This window comes from Sapajus apella, unplaced genomic scaffold (assembly GCF_009761245.1).
Source record: "Sapajus apella isolate SASKATOON/1434 unplaced genomic scaffold, GSC_monkey_1.0 scaffold199, whole genome shotgun sequence".
NCBI classification, from domain to species: domain Eukaryota; kingdom Metazoa; phylum Chordata; class Mammalia; order Primates; family Cebidae; genus Sapajus; species Sapajus apella.
The window spans coordinates 248,522-266,359 of record NW_022437139.1 but is presented as its reverse complement, the minus strand read 5'-3'; the positions used below and the strand labels follow the sequence as shown (position 1 = coordinate 266,359).

General features: G+C 46.7%; 2 protein-coding genes and 2 long non-coding RNA genes across 5 annotated transcripts in view; 2 read left to right on the top strand and 2 right to left on the bottom strand.

The window, feature by feature from the left end:
- LOC116543885 overlaps window positions 1-17,838 on the top strand; it is a 373,403-nt gene that overhangs the window by 115,884 nt on the left and 239,681 nt on the right. The window lies entirely within an intron of this gene.
- LOC116543866 (zinc finger protein 429-like) overlaps window positions 1-17,838 on the bottom strand; it is a 785,602-nt gene that overhangs the window by 683,812 nt on the left and 83,952 nt on the right. The window lies entirely within an intron of this gene.
- LOC116543894 overlaps window positions 1-17,838 on the top strand; it is a 67,036-nt gene that overhangs the window by 5,658 nt on the left and 43,540 nt on the right. Inside the window, exon 2 of the long non-coding RNA XR_004265750.1 lies at window positions 8,716-8,718. This is a non-coding gene — a long non-coding RNA (uncharacterized LOC116543894). The remainder of the gene's footprint in view (window positions 1-8,715; window positions 8,719-17,838) is intronic.
- LOC116543871 (zinc finger protein 430-like) overlaps window positions 1-17,838 on the bottom strand; it is a 50,105-nt gene that overhangs the window by 23,814 nt on the left and 8,453 nt on the right. The window lies entirely within an intron of this gene.

Below are 17,838 nucleotides of genomic sequence, written 5' to 3'. Positions count from 1 at the left end.
AAACTCGGCAATAACCCTTACAGATACCATCTTATGCCAGTGAGAATGATTATTAAAAAGTCAAGAAACAACAGATGCTGGTGAGACTGTGGATAAACAGAAATACTTTCACATGGTTGGTGGGAATGTACATTAGTTCAATCATTATGGAAGACACTATGGCAATTCCTCCAAGACCTACAACCTGAAATACCATCTGACCCAGCAATCCCATTACTGGGTATATACCCAAAGGAATATAAATCATTCTATTATACAGATACGTGGATGTGCATGTTCATTGCAGCACTATTTACAATAGCAAAGACATGGAATCAACCCACATGCCCATCAATAGTAGACTGGATAAAGAAAATGTGGTACATATACACTACGGAATACTATGCAACCATAAAAAAGAATAAGATCAGGTAGGTGTAGTGGCTCACACCTCTAATCCCAGCACTTTGGGAGGCTGAGGCGGGATGATCATGAGGTCAAGAGATCAAGACCATCCTGGCCAACATGGTGAAACCCCGTCTACACTAAAAATATAAAAATTAGCTGGGAGCAGTGGCATGTGCCTGTAGTCCCGGTTATTCAGGAGGCTGAGGCAGGAGAATCGCTTGAGCCCTGGAGGCAGAGGTTGGAGTGAGCCAAGATCATGCCACTGCACTCCAGCCTGGCAACAGAGCAAGACTCCGAGTCAAAAAATAAAATAAAAATAAACAACATGCAAAATTAGTAATTTATAGAGAAACACATAAAATATGAAAATGAAATAATGTCATATTCATTACAATGGCCACTATGTATTATTTAAAAACACCAAATCTGTTAATGCAATGAAAGTAAAACCTATAACAACGGTTGGTAAAAACCAACATGTGGTCATTATTTTTAAATGTTATATATGTTATTGCCGGGCGCGGTGGCTCAAGCCTGTAATCCCAGCACTTTGGGAGGCCGAGGCGGGTGGATCACGAGGTCAAGAGATCGAGACCAACCTGGTCAACATGGTGAAACGCCGTCTCTACTAAAAATACAAAAAATTAGCTGGGCATGGTGGCGCGTGCCTGTAATCCCAGCTACTCAGGAGGCTGAGGCAGGAGAATTGCCTGAACCCAGGAGGCGGAGGTTGCGGTGAGCCGAGATCGCGCCATTGCACTCCAACCTGGGTAACAAGAGCGAAACTCCGCCTCAAAAAAAAAAAAAAAAATGTTATATATGTTGAAAATTAAAAATGGAATTATCACAAATACAGCAATCCTGTTTATGAATTTGTAGTCAAAATATGCAGCACATGACCTGGAAGACATACTTGAACATCCATGCTTAATGTAGTCCTATTCACAAAAGCTAAAAGGCTGATGCAACCCAGGTGTCTCTTGATTTATAAGCACATCAACAATGTAGCATATGCATATAATGAAGTATTAAGTCTTAAAAACATAAAACATTGGCCATGCACAGTGGCTCATGCATGTAATCCCAGCTCTTTGGGAGGCTGAGGAGGGCAGAACCAGGGGTTGGGAGTTCGAGACTAGCCTGATCAATATGAAGAAACCCTGTCTCTACTAAAAATACAAAATTAAACAGGTATGATGGCACACGCCTGTAATTCCAGCTGCTCAGGAGGCTGAGGCAGGAGAATCACTTGAACCTGGGAGGTAGAGGTTGCGGTGAGCCGAGATTGCACCATTGCACTTTAGCCTGGGCAGCAAGAGTGAAACTCCATTTCAAAAATAAAGAAAAGAAAAAGAAAATATTGCCCAGTGGGGTGGCTCACGCCTGTAATCCCAGCATCTTGGGAGGCTGAGGTGGGCAGAACGTCTGAGGTTGGGAGTTCAAGACCAGCCTGGCCAACATGGTGAAACCCTGTCTCTACTAAAAATATAAAAATTAGCTAGGCATGGTGGTCGGTGCCTGAAATCCCAGCTACTCAGGGGGTTGAGAAGAATTGCCTGAACTAGGGAGGTGGAGGTTGTAGTGAGCCAAAATCGTGCCACTGAACTCCAGCCTGGGCGACAGCAACAGACTCCATCTCAAATAAAAAGAAAAAAAAAGAAAATCTTGTCACATTTTAAGACAAATTTTGAGAATATGATGTCATCTGAAATAAACCAATAATGAAATGATGGATACAGTGTGATTCCACTTCTGTGAGATATCTTCATCAGTCACACTGCGATACCCTGCTTTTTGCCAGCTAAAACTAGCTGTCCTTTCCCTGACTGAAAGCTGTTCAGGCTTTATGTTAGCCTTTTTTTGAGCTGAGCAGACTCCATCTTGGCGTCTTCATTTTAGTAAGCTTCTCCCCATTAAGTAACTATAGTATACAGCAAGGTCAGACTGACTCTGGGCGCCCAGAAATGCCTTTGTTGATAAGAGGCCGCGTAAAGTGGCATCAGCAGAGCCTGGAAACGCAGCTGCAGTGAGCCCCGGAGCCCGCCTTGTCTATAAGTTGTATGTCCTCCATGACAGCTGTACTCCTCACACCTGGCACTGTTGTATTTCTTATGTACCAGTTTTTCTTTTTAACTTTTTGCTTATTCTGCCTGTGTGAAAACTTTGTTTCAGCTACGTTCCCCCCTTCCTGTTAAAACTAGTGTATAAAAGACCATCTAACTTTTTCTTCCCGGCGGAGAGAATTTTGGGCGTTAGCCACTCCCGGTCGCTGGCTTAATAAAGGACTCATAATTCATTCTCAGAGTGTGGCGCATTTCTTGGCTCACTCAGGTACAACATTTGGAGGCCCCAGTGAGATTTACAGTCGCCACCGGGCGTGACCAGTCTCATTCTGGTCTTCCCTGGATGAACGGCGGCCTATAGGGGAGGTGCCTCCCAAAACATTCTAGGGCCCCGTAGCCGACCGCTGTCCAGAGGGGAACAGATCCACCGCTGGTATGTCCACCATACTTGGCTCCTGAGTCCTCTGTCTCTGCTCCCGGGAAGGTAAGTCAGACCTAATCTGGTTATTCTTGGAAGTACAGGAATCATCCAATTACCGGAACAATGGAACTGACTATGGTGGCTCCTGTGACCTTGTACTCTGAGTGCCCTGGTCCTGGTTTCTGGGGTCTGTTAGCTCTGCTGACACTTCAGTACACTGATGGGCAGAGCATCGGTTTTTGTAAGGGAGTCTCTCTCTCTCCCTTTCTTTTTCCTCTTTCTTATTCAAATTAGAGTCTGTTAGCTCTCAGCACTTCGGGACGCTGGAAAACAGAGCTCTGGTTTCCGTTAGCTCTGCTGACACTTCAGTACATTGGTGGGCAGAGTATCGTTTCTGTTAGGGAGTGTCTTTCTCTCCCTCTCTCTCCCTCTTTCCTTTTTGTTTAAATTAGAGGACTCTCTGTCCTAAAAGTAGAAATAAAATGTGCAAAAAACTCTGTGTAAATGGTGAGTGCATGTATGAGTGAATGGCGAGTTCAAAGGCCCTGCCCTTGAAGTTCCAATTTATAGCCCTAAGGTGAAAGCTATGGGGCTCGACTGGGCTCTTTTTCTGCGGTTCCTTGGTCATCTCAAGGCTTATGGCAGCGATCTCAGCTCGGTGCTGCCGGGGCTTTGTACGGGACTGCCTGTGCTAAGAGAGACCCGATGTCCCCATCAGGGGAGCGGCCAGGGGAGCATCTGAGTGATCCCAATATGGGAACTCCCCCCTCGTCTTGTCTCGTGTCTTGGTTCTGTCTAAATGAATGGTGAATGCATGTGTTCATAATTGGGGAGTTCGAGGGCCCCACCCCTTGAAATTCCAATTTGTAGTCCCACGGTGAAAGCTACGGAGCTCGACTGGACTCTTTCTCTGCAGTACCGTGGTTATCTCGTAAGGCTTATGGCAGCGAGCTCAGCTTGGTCCTGCCTGGGCTTTGTACTGGACTGCCTGTGCTAAGAGAGACACAACGTCCCCGTCAGGCGAGTGGCCAGGGGAGCGGCTGAGTGATTCCAACACGGGATTTTTCTGTTTGTCCAAACTGTCATAATTTGTATGTCCCAGTGTCTGTTGTCTGCTTAAGCCTGTATGTCTGGCCACCGTTACTGCCCAAAGCAGCTAGGAGAAAACTTCAAGGTACTCAGTGCTGACTTCCTGTCTGAGGAGGTCAAATCCCTCATTTGCCGGTTGGGCTGGCCAACCCAGTCCTGTCTTTTCTGTCAAACCCAAATCAGGTGTTATGGATAAAATTGTGACACACGTTCACCAGACTGTGATTCGTGGCACCACACGGATTGTTGGTGTCTGGGCTGTCACCTCCCACACCCCAATGACTGGGTGCATCTCTCTTTTTCTCAGAACAGTGGTGGATTCAAAGGAGCCATCCTGCAGATCTCCTTGCCCACCTATTCAGTCACTCCACCACTTTCCCAGTACCCTTAGACAGAACACAGCACAGAGAAACCTATACCCATAATACTCTAATTCTTCTGCAGTCATATTATTCCCCCCGTGGGTAATCCCTAATCTTCAAAAAACTTCAGGTGGCCCTTTTCTTCCACATCCCCGTCCGATCGTCTCAATTTCCTGTGTTTCAGCAAGTCCAGCGTCTCCAGGACTTGGCTTTGTTGTCCTTCCTTAAACTTTTAAGGGAAAGGGCTAAATTTAAAAACTCTGCTTTTAAAACGTGAAAACATCTGAGGTATCTCGGATATAAGTACAGGGGCAGAGCCTGTAATCTGGGGACTTTTCAGCCCAGGTGTCCTGCCTCCCCCACATTCTGTCCTGTCCCTTTAAGAACACTAAAGCAGCGGCGCTGAGCCGCAGCAGCTGCAGGAATTCAAATGTGCAGTTTTTCCCCCTCGAAGTCTGTAAGGTAAAGCGCGCAAACACCGCCCCCAGGGCCTTTGGCTGCTTCCCCGCTGGGAACTGCCTAGCAACGGAGCTAAGACCGCCCACAGCTCAACTGCACAGCAGGCCACAGACGGGCCGGGGAAAAACCGCGGGGCGAGGTACAGCCCCAGTCCCCGGCAGGTGTGCAGAGAGCCCCCCTAGATTGTTAGCCTTCTCCCCGTAATTCAGAGTCTGAAAATACTAAATATCGTGGCAAGAAAAAGTGGATGTAGCCCTCTTCTTGTTTCTCCTGGTTATAATTTTCCTGTTTTTCCGATTCTCCAAGCCCCCAGGCTGTGAATACTTTTGACCGTGCTGGGTCTGACATTTCGGATTGAAATCCTGTTAACTATTTGTGTTCAAAATGGGAAATTCTTCCTCCCAGCCCTAGTCACTGAGCCCCCTGCAGTGTATGTTAACGAAATTTTCTCTAGGCTTCTCAGAGAACTATGCAGTCCACCTTAAGAAAGGCAAACTCTGGACTCTGTGGAGTGGCCGAATCTTGAAACCGGGTGGCCTCCAGAAGGGTCATTAAACCCCTCAACAGTTAAAGCTGTGTGGCAGGTTACCGGAAAGCCCGAGCACCCTAATCAGTTTCCCTATATTAATCAATGGCTTAATTTGGTTCAGAACCCTCCCCCGTGGCTCCGATGTTACTCTATTCATGACCCCGCCTCTAAGGTTCTTCTGAACAAAGTCCCCTCCCAGCCTCGACTGGTTGCTCGAGTGGCCCCTTCTGCCCCCACATGTTGCCCCCTCTCTGAGGAAGAGGGAAACCATTTACACCCGTTACCACCACCTTATGATCAAGGGTCCAGCACAATCTCTCCAACGACACCTCCAGCCCCCGCCGCTGCCGCATCTCCCCTCTAAGCGCCTCCACCCCCCGAGCCACGGTTTCTCCGCCCATGGCCTCAGGGTTGGCCCCGGTTGGGGAAGCTACTCCACTCCGCTTGACCGAGGCACCACCCCCGCCAGGCAGTGAGCGTTCTGCGGCTCCGTTTTTAGTTTATGTTCCATTTTCCACCTCTGACCTGTGCAGTTGGACAGCTCAAAATCCTCTGTTTTCTGAAAAGCCCCAGGTCCTAACTGCGCTAATGGAATCTGTACTTCAGACTCACAGGCCACCTGGGACGACTGTCAACAGCTCCTCCTTGCCCTTTTCACCTCCGAAGAGAGGGACGGGATTAGAAGGGAAGCCAGAAACCATTTCCTTAGTTCACAAGGGAAGCCCTAGACCTCCTTGAGGAGGTTTTTCCTTCTACCCGACCTGAGTGGGACCCTAACACCTGGGGTGGGGGGAAGGAGGGCTTTGGAAAATTTCCACCGTATCTCCTTGCGGGTATTAAAGGAGCCGCCAAAAAACCTATGAACTTGTCTAAAGCCACAAAAGCGTTCAGGGTCTGATGAGTCACCCCGAGCGTTCTCAGAGCGCCTCCAGGAGGCCTATGGAATTTACACCCCATCTAACCCGGCGGCACCCAAAAACAGCCGTGCTATAAATTTGGCATTTGTGGCCCAGGCAGCTCCAGACATTCAGAGAAAGTTACAAAAGTTAAAACGTTTTGCCGAAATAAACATCACTCAGCTTTTAAAAGAAGCCCAAAAAGGTTTTTAATAACTGAAAAACTGAACAGGAAAAGCAGGCGGCTCAAGCCGCTAACAGGACAGCCGACATTCGGGGAAAAGGCAAGCAAAAATGATAGTGGCCGCCCCGGGAGGCAAAAAGGGGAAAACGCCCATCACAAAGCAGCAGCCAGTGGACTCCAGAACCCCGCCAGAAAATCCAGAGAGGTAAACGGGCTCCCCTACAAAGGAACCAGTGTGCCTTCTGTAAACAGACGAAACACTGGAAGGACAAATGTCCTTTAAAGCCAAAAAAGAAAACAACCAAAAAAGTCCTCACCCTCCCCACAGCAGAGAAAGCTATTAATGGAACTGGGGCTCCTTTTCACTAGGTCCCGGGGAGCCCATGGTTACTGCTACTGTGGGGGGCCAGCCAGTACGCTTTTTAATCAGTACTGGAGCTGAACATTCTGTACTACAGACACCCTTGGGCAGTGTTTCTAACAAGAAAATGACTGTACAGGGGGCTATGGAGCCATTCAGGAATATCCTGTCACCCACTCACGTGAAGTTCATTTAGGCCAAAAGAAGGTAATCCATCCATTTCTAGTAGTTCCAGAATGCCCCTTCCCCCTTCTTGGGGGTGACCTGCTCCACAAACTGCAGGCATCCATCTCCTCCTCAGCTCAGCAAACTCATCTCAAGTTAGAAGACACAGAACCCCTTCCTGCTCAGCTCCTGCTGACCTTTCCTTTGTCAGAAGAATATCTTTTAGTCTCATCTTCACCCCCCCCACAAAAAAAAAAACCAAATTAGCCCTCTCCTACTGGATCTACAAGCTCTTTTTTCCCGGGTTTGGGCAGAATCAAACCCCCCAGGACTGGCAAAACACCATCCACCAGTGGCTGCAGAGCTTCAGGCTGATGCCCTGCCAGTGCGGGTCAGACAATATCCTATGAGCCAGAGGGCTAGAGAGGGAATCAGCCCCCACATTCAGCGGCTATTACAAGCCAATATACTCCTTGTCAGTCTGCTTGCAACACTCCATCTCTGCCAGTTCAAAAACCTGGGATAAATGATTACCGGCCTGTACAGGACTTGCGGGAAGTTAACAAATGGACAGTCACAGACCATCCAACTGTCCCTAACCCCTACACCCTGCTCAGTTTGCTCCCACCAGAACACACCGTGTACACTGTCCTGGACTTAGAAGATGCTTTCTTTGCCATTCCTTTGGCCCCAAAGAGACAACCCATTCTAACTTTTAAATGGACAGACCCTGGCTCGGGAGACACAACAGAATTAACTTGAACTCGGTTGCCCCAAGGTTTTAAAAATTCTCTAACTCTTTTTGGGGAAGCCTTTCAGCAGGACCTTGTGGCATTCTGAGCCAGTCAACCCAACTGCACCCTACTCCAGTACAAAAATAATTATTGGCTACTGAGACTACCGAAAGCTGTCTGCAATATACTAAAAACCTGCTTTATCTCTTTGAGGAGCTTAGATATCGGGTTTCAGCCAAAAAGGCCCAGCTTTGTCTTTCCAGGGTCTCCTACTTAGGATATGAACTAAACAAAGGAAAAAGAGCCCTCACCAATGCTCCAAAGGAGGCCATCTTCCAAATCCCCAACCCCACTACCAAGAAACAGGTAGTGAATTCTTGGGGGCTGTGGGATACTATCGCCTGTGGATATCTGGGTTTGTAGAAATTGCCAAGCCCCTGTACACCGCTACAGGAGGAAATGGCCCTTTGGTTTGAACTGACACGGAAGAGCAGGCCTTCCAAAACTTAAAAAAGGCACTAAGGCCCCTGCTTTAGCCCTTCCAAACATCGCAAAGCCATTTCAATTGTCCATAAAAATCAGGGAGTGGCTAAAGGGGTACTCACTCAAACCTTAGGGCCATGGCGACACCCAGTGGCGTATTTGTCAAAAAAACTGAACCATGTGGCTTCCAGGTGGCCGATCTGTCTGCGAGCAGTTGCAGCAACAGCAATCCTAGTTCCCGAGGCTGACAAATTCACACGGGGCCAGAAGTTAACCCTTACAGCACGACATGCTGTAAAAACTGCTACACGTGATCCAGGCAAATGAATGCCTAATGCACGCATCCTACAATATCAGAGTTTACTGCTAAATCAGCCTCGCATAACTTTCTCCCCCACAAAGTGTTGAAATCCAGCCACTCTGCTCCCTGACCCAGACTTCGCCACCCCTATTCATGACTGCCAGGAATTACTAAAATTACAGAGACAGGTAAACCTAATCTCCAGGACACTCCTTTAAAAAAGGTGAATGCCGCTTTATTTACAGATGGAAGCAGTTTCCTTGAGCAGGGGGTACAGAAAGCAGGTGCAGCTGTCGTCAGGGAGACTGAAGTACTGTGGGCCCAGGCACTGCCAGCTGGTACTTCTGCACCAGGAGGCTGAGTTAATTGCCCTAACTCAAGCCCTCCGATGGGGTAAGGACAAACGTGTTAACATCTACACTGATAGCAAATATGCTTTTGCTACTGTACATGTTCATGGGGCCATCTATCAAGAGCAGGGGCTACTCACCTCAGCAGGAAAAACTGTCAAAAAACCAAAAAATGTTAGCCCTGCTCAAGGCTGTCTGGCTCCCCCTACAGGTGGCTGTAATGCATTACAAAGGACATCAAAAGGAAAATACTACTGTTGCTAGGGGCAACCAGACGGCAGACGGTGCTGCCCGTGAAGCTGCAGTTCTCCCGATTACTCCATTAACTCTGCTTCCAGCCATCTCTTTTCCACAGCCTCATTTACCTGACCACCCAACGCACTCTTCTGAAGAAAAGCCGGCATTGGATCTACAAGCCAGTAAGAATCAGGAGGATGGTGGATCCTTCCAGACTCCAGAATCTTCCTGCCCCGGGCCCTTAGAGAATCTTTCATCAGCTGTCTCCACTCTTCCACCCACTTGGAAGAAACAAAGTTGGCCCAACTTTTTTTTTTTTTTTTTTTTGCGACGGAGTTTTGCTCTTGTTGCCCAGGCTGGAGTGCAATGGCGCGATCTCGGCTCACGGCAACCTCCGCCTCCTGGGTTCAGGCAATTCTCCTGCCTCAGCCTCCTGAGTAGCTGGGATTACAGGCACGTGCCACCATGCCCAGCTAATGTTTTGTATTTTTAGTAGAGACGGGGTTTCACCATGTTGACCAGGATGGTCTCGATCTCTTGACCTCGTGATCCACCCGCCTCGGCCTCCCAAAGTGCTGGGATTACAGGCGTGAGCCACCGCGCCTGGCTGGCCCAACTTTTAAGAAGCCAATTTAAAATCCCACATCTCCAGGACTTAACTGGCCACGTGGCCTCCTGAGGCACGGCTTGTACACAGGTGAACGCCAGGCAAGGCTTGAAGCCTGGATTGGGCCATCATCTCCAAGGCTGTAGCCCAGGAGAAAGGCAGGAAGTTGACTTCACTGAAGTAAAGCCACACCAGGCAGGGTGTTAAGTACCTCCTGGTGTTGGTAAACACTTTTTCTGGATGGACTGAGGCTTTTTCCAGTAAGAACAAGACTGCCACTATGGTAGTAAAGTTCTTAATAAAATTACCCCTCGCTGTGGATTGCCTGTTGCCATAAGGTCTGGTAATGGGCCAGCCTTCACCTCGTCCATGGCTCAGTCAGCAAGGTGTTAAATATTCAGTGGAAGCTCCATTGTGCCTACCGGCCCCAGAGCTCTGGACAGGTAGAACACATGAATCGTATGTTAAAAAGTACTCTTACCAAATTAATCCCGGAGACCGGTGAAAATTGGATAAAATTCCTTCCTTTAGCCCTTCTTAGGGTCAGGTGCACCCCTTACAGGGCAGGATTCACTCCTTTTGAAATTATGTATGGGAGGGCCCCACCTGTGTTGCCTAAACTAAAGAGTACCAGTTAGCAGAACTATCTCAAGCTAACTTGTTACAGGACTTGCAGTCTCTCCAACAGGTTCAAGGCATCATCCAGCCGCTCGTCCGGGAGGCACACCCTAATCCGGCTCCTGATCTGACAGAACCCCGCCACCCTTTCCGTCCAGGTGACCTGGTATATGTCAAAAAGTTCCAGAAGGAAGGTCTCGTCCCTGCTTAAAAAGAACCTCACACTGTCATCCTTACTACACCCACAGACCTAAAGGTGGACAGTATTCCTGCTTGATTTCATCGCTCCCACATCAAGAAGGGCAACAGGACGCAGCAAGAAACATGGGTCCCCAAGCCCAGGCCAGGCCCCTTAAAACTGCGCCTGAGTCGGAGGCAGCCATAAGCCTAGTTCTTTAGGTCTGTGTTTCCTATCTGTTCCCGGCTGGAGCCCTCAGCCCCCTCCTACTCTTTTCTCTTTACTTCCTTTGCAGAGTGCTTTCGAACATCACCTGGAAAAAAGTACTTTCAATGAAGTTTCCTTTTCAATCAATTTATGTGTTTTGTTCTGAAAGCCCGGCTGTTCCCCCAAGAAACAACGAAGCTTGCCCCTGTGGACAGGAGCGGGACTTGTTGACCTTGCTGCAGGGTTTGGACACACTGGAAGTGAAAGCGGATGCGGCAGCTTGGAGGGTGCAGAAAAGGGACTCCAACGAGTACATTTCTACCTCTGTGCTGGACACCACCCTAACACTACCTGCCGGAATAGAGTTTTTCTGCCCTTCTTGGTCAGGTGTAACTTTGGCTACTTACCCGGGAGGGCCGACCCGGTCTTCAACCCTTTCCATAGCCCAAACCTCCCATCCTAAGCTAGGTACTACGAGAGCCTGTAATCCCATTACTATGACTGTTCATAACCCAACTCTGTTCAATAGTACTGCGGTATAACATGGGGACTGCGACTTTCGGAGGCTTTAATCTTGAAACTATGTTTACCATTCAGAAGAGGGTCTTGATCCCCTGGAGCCCCCCCAAACCCATCAGTCCTTTGATTTAGGGGACCCTGTGTTCGTCCACACCCAGATAAGGTCAGTCCCACTGGCCCAACTGCTCCATTGCCAGTCCAGGCTCCCCAACTCTGACTGCAACCCCAGCACCTCCAACCCAGCTTAATGTCCACCTTAAGAAGACTCCACCACCTCCTTAATATTACTCAGCCTAGGCTGGCCCAAAACTGTCGGTTGTGCCTGAAGGCCAGACCTCCATATGATGCTGGATTGGAAGTTGAGGTTAAGTTACACACTGGGCCTGTTTCACGTCGTGCCCATCCTCACTCCCTTATATTAGGGGATGTTTCAGAAAACGCCTCCCGCCTAGTCGGTAGAGGGTAAACCCATCTGCTTCCCCCTTCCAGGCCACCGGTCATCAGTCTCTCCTTACTTCCTTAACTACTTCAGTCTCCTACCAGGCACCAAGTAACACTTAGCCGGCTTGCACCTCCAGCCTCACCCACTGCATGAACACGGCTAAGCCTGGACTCCTCCTGTGCGTGCTAGTTCATGTACTTCCTCAGGTTTGTGTGCACAGCGAACCGGGGGGACAGCTTCTCACTGCCCCCTCCTAAACTGCACCCCAGAGTACACCAAGGTGCCCCCCTCCTAGTGCCCCTTTCGGCTGGCCTCAGTGTGGCTAGCTCAACAGCAATCGGCACAACAGCGCCAGTCCGAGGAAAAACTGGACTAAATTCCCTAACCCAACAAGTAGATGCCGATTTAAAAGTCTCCAGCAGCCATAACTACACTGCACGCCCAGGTTAATTCCTTAGCTGAAGTCGTCCTCCAAAACCGCCGTGGCCTGGGCCTGGTGTTTCTCTCCCAAGGGAGTTTGTGTGCGGCGTTGGGGGAAACTTGTTTTTATGCTAACCAGTCTGGAGTCATAAAAGACACTCTTCAAAAGGTTCGAGAAAATGTAGATGCCAATGGGAACAAAAAACTAACACCCCATGGTACCAGAGCATGTTGAACCGGAACCCTTGGCTGACTACTTTAATAACTGGAATAGCAGGACCTCTTCTCCTCCTGTTGGAATTAATTTTGGGGCCCTGTCTATTTAAATAATTTTGTAAAACGGCATATAGTTGCTGTCAAACTTATACATCTTAAAACCCAATACCTGCCGGGCACGGTGGCTCACGCCTGTAATCCCAGCACTTTGGGAGGCCGAGGCGGGTGGATCACCTGAGGTCAGGAGTTCAAGACCAACCTGGCCATCATGGTGAAACTCCATCTTTAAAAAAAAAAAAAAAAAAATGCCCGGCGCGGTGGCTCACGCCTGTAATCCCAGCACTTTGGGAGGCCAAGGCGGGTGGATCACAAGGTCAAGAGATCGAGACCATCCTGGTCAACACGGTGAAACCCTGTCTCTAGTAAAACTACAAAACATTAGCTGGGCATGGTGGTGCGTGCCTGTAATCCCAGCTACTCAGGAGGCTGAGGCAGGAGAATTGCCTGAACTCAGGAGGCGGAGGTTGCGGTGAGCCGAGATCACGCCATTGCACTCCAGCCTGGGTAACAAGAGTGAAACTCCGTCTCAAAAAAAAGAAAAAACAAGGAACAAAAAAAAGCTTGGCAGGGTGCAATGGCTCATGCCTGAAATCCCAACGCTTTGGGAGGTGGAGGTGGGCAGTCACCTAGGTCAGGAGTACAAGGCCAGCCTGGCTAACATGGTGAAACCCCATCTCTACTAAAGATACAAAAATTAGCTGGGCATGGTGGCGCACGCCTGTAGTCCCAGCTACTTGGGAGGCTGAGGCAGGAGAATTGCCTGAACCCAGGAGACAGAGGTTGCGGTGACCCAAGATCGAACCATTGCACTCCAGCCTGGGTAACAAGAGCAAAACTCCATCTCAAAAAAAAAAAAAGAAAAATGAAAAAAAAAATACAGATTTATAAAATCTTTTCAAAAATTACTTTGGAATTACAAATTAAACATTAAACATTAATTATCATTAAACACATGGTGAAAATAAGCCATGGGGAAAATACTGCCATGGCTTGGGTTAGGTAAAACCACCATTAAAGATTAGCTAAGAGAGAATATACACAAGATAAGCCATAACCAATATTGGGGCCTTATTTATAAACAAACAGACACACATATATCTATCTAATAGTGACAGACACATGGCTGATTTATAAGAGATAAACAGAATTGCAAACTGTCTAAAATTACAATATATAAGTGAAACAAAAAAAAACCCCATATGTTAAGAAACCTACACCAACAAAACACTGCTATGAAACTGCACAACAATAAATGACACATTTACTCATAAAATCTGTGATGCAACAATGATATACCAGTAAAAAAGAATTTGTATAACTACAGTATTTGACTCTATGTACTTATGAAAGGTAGGTATTTTGAATCACTGGCATGTACCATGGGGTAGTAAAATTCCAGAGAATATGTAGTATGATTATAAATAGAATATTCGAGTGAGAAACTTTTTTTTTTTTTTTTTTTTTGAGACAGAGTTTCGCTGTTGTTGCCCAGACTGGAGGAGAAACTTTTTTTTTTTTTTTGAGACGGAGTTTCGCTCTTGTTACCCAGACTGGAGTGCAATGGCGCGATCTCGGCTCACCGCAACCTCCGCCTCCTGGGTTCAGGCAATTCTCCTGCCTCAGCCTCCTGAGTAGCTGGGATTACAGGCACGCACCACCATGCCCAGCTAATGTTTTGTAGTTTTAGTAGAGACGGGGTTTCACCATGTTGACCAGGATGGTCTCGATCTCTTGACCTCGTGATCCACCCGCCTCGGCCTCCCAAAGTGCTGGGATTATAGGTGTGAGCCACCGCGCCCAGCCAGAAACTTTTAATAAATACATATTTAAAAGGAATTAGCAATAATTCTCATATTTCAAATATATGCTATCCTTACACAATATGAAACTGCTGTAATCCAACTTTAGAAGCAAAAAGTCTTAAATTGTTAAATAAAAAAACATGTTTTGCAAAATATAGTTACAGCCTCTGATATATAAAACAAATATTAGCAATAAATTATGTTATCATTTAGATACAGGCTGAAGAAAGTGGATGAAAATGCTATAATTCCTTTTTGCCTGCAGCAAACTTAAATTATAAGTAACTATTTTTTTAGATATCTATATCTATATATATAGATATAGATACATATATTTTATTGCACTTTATGTAAGTAACTAGTTTAGTAAATAGGAGTACCTACCGATTATCTAACTTACTTCAGGCATAACATGTAAATTCTACCATATTGTCCTAAATGTCTGAATCTAGAATTACAGACAAGCTTGAGATATAAAATAGAAAGTAAAAATGTATAGAGGGCAATTAGTATAATGAAAAAAAAAAAAAAAAAATGAAAAGTTCTCTATTTGCTTAACCTCTCCAAAGCAAGAACATTTGTTAGCTATCCCTGCAAAAATGGCTTCATGAGAGAACCAGGCATCTTGGCTCACACCTGGAACGACAGCTACATGGCACACTGAGGTTGGAGAACTGCTTCAGGCCAGGATTTTGAGACCAGCCTGGGTTATGAAGCAAGACCTCATCTCCAAAGTAAGTACCTTTAAGACAGCTCTGAGATCCAGGGAGGGACTTGTGAAACTGCTAAAGCCCAGGATTGAGGAGTGTTCTTTTCAGAGGGCAGGTCCTCATTCAGTTGAAAAACTACAAGAACCCTGGTCTTGGCTACAAACCAACAAATGGCCCACCCAACTTGCTCCCCCTGAGAATTCAGAACTTACTCTGTAACCAACCCAAATTTCTCCAAGTCACAATCTGGGAGAGGTCCTGGCCTTTCAGAGGCCTGAAGGGAGACAACCCGTTTATAGCCATGCAGGCAGGCCTGCAGACCTTGGTCTTTCCTGTGGTCCCTGAGATAGTTCAATGACTGAGTTCCAGCTCCATGAGCCACAGTTCAAGGCCAGTTGTGCCTACAGAGAAACCCACACAGTGACCTGCGGAAATGCCCTCTGGTACTCAGTAAAAGCCATACTCATTCACATCCTGATATAAGGGCCATTATATATGATCCTGACTGCAGAAATCTGCCCTACTGTCTGCTCTAAGATCAAAATCCTGAAGGATATGCAGTCTGTCCAAAAATAGAATGGGAATTACAACTACCCAAGCCCCTGTAACAAGCCAACTAAAGGTGGACCCTCGTGCAGACCCAGCAGCCTCGTGATAAAGCTACAACCCCTCTTCACTGCAAATTCAGAAGCATTCATGATCCTGGAGACATGACAGAAAAAGATCTTTACCTCCTGAAACCAGTTTGTTTGTTTGTTTGTTTTGAGACAGAATCACTCTGCTGTCCAGGCTGCAGTGCAATGGCATAATCTTGGCTCACTACAGCCTCCACCTCCGAGGCTAAAGCAATTCTCCTCCTTCAGCCTCACAAGTAACTGGGATTACAGGTGCATGCCACCATGCTCAGATAATTTTTGTATTTTTAGTAGAGAGGGGGTTTCACCATGTGGGCCAGGCTGGTCTCGAACTCCTGACCTGGTGATCCACCTGCCTCAGTCTCCCAAAGTCCTGTGATTACAGTCATGAGCCACTGCATTCAGCCCTGAAACCAGTTTATAAAAGCTTGAGGAGTTGTTTTCTCCTTCAAATTTACACACACCAATGCAAAACTATATTGTGCCCATTGTCAATGCTTCTATTTTAATGTAGCACTCACTGGAAGTATGTGGCTTCCAGTGAGTGCTACATTTTTAAACAGCCATTGAAATTAAAGACAAGGCCAGGCATGTTGGTTCACACCTGTAATCCCAGCACATTGGGAGGCCGAGGCAGGTGGATCACCTGAGGTAAGGCGTTCAAGACCAGCCTGGCCAACATGGTGAAACCCCATCTCAACTAAAAATACAAAAACATTAGCAGGGCATGGTGGCGGGTACCTGCAATCCCAGCTACTCAGGAGACTGGGAAAGGAAAATCACTTGAACCGGGGAGGCAGAGATTGCAGTGAGCCAAGGTCATGCCATTGCACCCCAGCCTGGGCAACAAAAGTGTAACCGTCTCAAAAAAAAAAAAAAAAAAAAAAAGTGAAGACAAATGAGTAAAAAGTTTCCTTTTGTGGATCATATGATCTTATATATAAGAAACCATAAACAGTCATAAACAGTACATTTAAATTTGTCTAAACCAATACTCAGTAAATTAGCAAAATATAAAATTAACACACAAGTTATTGTTCCATACAGTTAAAACAAATCTAATATGATAGAGAAATAACACAATCTCATTTAAAATAGCATTAAAATAAATTTCTAAGAAGAAATTTAACCGAGGTAAAAATTCTTTATAATGAAATAGTTATCAATAAAGAAATTAGAAAAGATACAAAGAAATTTAAAAATATTTCATGTCTAAGGATTGAAAAAATAAATATTGCTAAAGTGCCCTATTATCTAAGTTAATCTATAGAGTCGCGAAATTTCCTTTCAAAATTTCAGTGGCATTTTTCTTGACAGTAATGAAAAATACAACTCTAAAATTTACAGGAAACAACAATAAACTTCAAATAGCCAAAGCAATCTTGAGGAAAAAAAAGCAAAGTAGAGGCCGGGCGCGGCAGCTCAAGCCTGTAATCCCAGCACTTTGGGAGGCCGAGGCGGGTGGATCACGAGGTCAAGAGATCGAGACCATCCTGGTCAACATGGTGAAACCCCGTCTCTACTAAAAATACAAAAAAATCAGCTGGGCATGGTGGCGCATGCCTGTAATCCCAGCTACTCAGGAGGCTGAGGCAGGAGAATTGCCTGAACCCAGGAGGCGGAGGTTGCGGTGAGCCAAGATCACGCCATTGCACTCCAGTCTGGGTAACAAGAGTGAAACTCCGTCTCAAAAAAAAAAAAAAAAAAGCAAAGTAGAGAGACATTGTACTTTATAATTTCAAACTATATTTCAAGAACATATTAATAAAAACAGGATGGAATGTGCAGAAAAGCACCAACAAAAACAAAAACAAAACAAAAAAACACAATGGAATAGAAACAACTACCCTTTTATATTTCAGACACGATGCAAAAAGAGCGCTAGGAAAACAGTTTGGGTGGGCACGCGGTGGTTCACGCCTGTAATCCCAGCACTTTGGGAGGACAAGGCAGGCAGATCACTTGTGGTCAGGAGTTCGAGACCAGCCTGGCCAACAAACATGGTGAAACCCCATCTCTATTAAAAACACAAAACATTAGCTGGGCGTGGTGGCAGGTGCGGTGGCTAAGGCAAGAGAATTGCTTGAACCTGGGAGGCAGAGGCTGCAGTGAGCTGAGATTGTGCCATTGTACTCCAGCCGGGGCAACAAAGCAAAATTCAGTCTCAAAAGAAAATAAAGCCGGGCACGGTGGCTCAAGCCTGTAATCCCAGCACTTTGGGAGGCTGAGGTGGGTGGATCACGAGGTCAAGAGATCGAGACCATCCTGGTCAACATGGTGAAACCTCCCCGTCACTACTAAAAATACAAAAAATCAGCTGGGCATGGTGGTGCGTGCCTGTAATCCCAGCTACTCGGGAGGTTGAGGCAGGAGAATTGCCTGAACCCAGGAGGCGGAGGTTGC